We start from the raw sequence: 1,625 nt of genomic DNA, 5'->3' as shown, positions 1-1,625 counted from the left end.
CCTGGATTAAACTTAAGCCCATTATCCAAAGTGGAGCACCACAAGAGCAGCAGAACGGGACCCATTTGTACTCACCATCAAATTGGTATTAACTATTTAGATTCTTTTTAACAATTGCATTTGAAATCCATTTTGGGACTTTCGTACTGTCTGCATATCTACCTTTATTTATCTTTGTTAAATGATTTTTTAAATGGTTGCATTTTAGAATTTTAAAAACTATACAGCTGGTTTCCACTATTAAGGGAAAAACAAATAGGCAATCCAAAGAAGGAGCGCTGTGGAATTTCTGCATTTCTCAATCCCTCCCTATTTCCTCTTTTTAACTTTGAAACCTTTGCTAGTATGGCATTTTGGATTGTGGCTGAAGCTAAAGGTCTGTGGACTTAATCTGATAAAGATATAATATAATGGGTAGGAATAGGAAAAAGGAGCACTTAAAATCCTGCAATGCTTAAGAGTTTCTTCAAGATTTACAATCTTAAATATAACATTAGGAGGAAGAATATCCCAGTAGCAGAAGTGATGTCTTTTAAACTCTAGAGAAAGAGACTGAAATATGTTTGTGGGGTGTTAGGTGGAGATAGGGGAAAGAGATTTACCTTAATGAATGCCAGAACTCAATAATCCCAAATTGCGTGTGTGTGTGTGTGTGTGTGTGTGTGTGTGTGTGTGCATGCGTGTATGACATGCTCCAGAGGATAAAATAAGTAATATCTTCTGAGAGGAGAAATGCTGAAGAGCAGATGGCAACTGTACTAAAGCTATCATACCTGTTTCTCCACACTTACTTATTAAACATGATCTCCAAGGTCAAAGGACAAATAGTTTGCCTTTCATTTTCCTCATCGTAAATGTTTTACTTTTTCAAAATTTTTTTCCATAAAACTTCTGATGTCTTCCCTATTTCCCCTTACCAGGTCCTCTATTCTTCAATTTCTATTATACAAAAGCTTTAAAAATCATTGTTTCTATTTTAGCTTAATTCTAAAAAAATTGGAAAACAGGATATTGTCTATTATTATATAGCAAAAAAAAATGAATATATAAAATCCTGTTTGGTTCCCTTTAAAGTTTTAAATTATGAAGACACAACTCATGTTCCCTTTCAGGAAATAGTAAGATAGTAATGAAACAGCAAACTCTTCAAAATGTAAGAACAACTTGATTTGTTCCTGATGACTATAAAAGTGAACGCACTTTCTCAAGGCCCGTTTCTCTTGAATTAAGGTCTACAGCTACCTTCAGCTGGCTAACAGTGAAACTTTTATACCAAATAATAAAACAGCTATATTGTGAATTTTAAGTGCTGCATTAAGTTTCATAAAACTATAAAAGCATTGTTGGCCAAAATTAATTTCAAATAAATTAAGAGTTTAAATATAAAAATAAATAATTGAGAAATTAAAAGGAATTAGAACTAAGTATTTATCTATGTTTGAATCCCTATGCCCTTTGTAAGCTACATGATTTTCATATTCATAAATATGTTCCTTTTGTGCCCAAGACACAGCAAGTATTTAACAATTGCCTGCTAAACTAAAGATAATGTTCTAGGTTTAGAAGTTAAAAAAAGAAATCCTAAAAGGAAAACAGAATTTTGACTAAATTTTTAAAATTTAATT

This window comes from Propithecus coquereli, unplaced genomic scaffold (assembly GCF_000956105.1).
Source record: "Propithecus coquereli isolate 6110/MARCELLA unplaced genomic scaffold, Pcoq_1.0 Scaffold14436, whole genome shotgun sequence".
NCBI classification, from domain to species: Eukaryota; Metazoa; Chordata; class Mammalia; order Primates; family Indriidae; genus Propithecus; species Propithecus coquereli.
Note: the sequence above shows the minus strand (reverse complement) of the source record.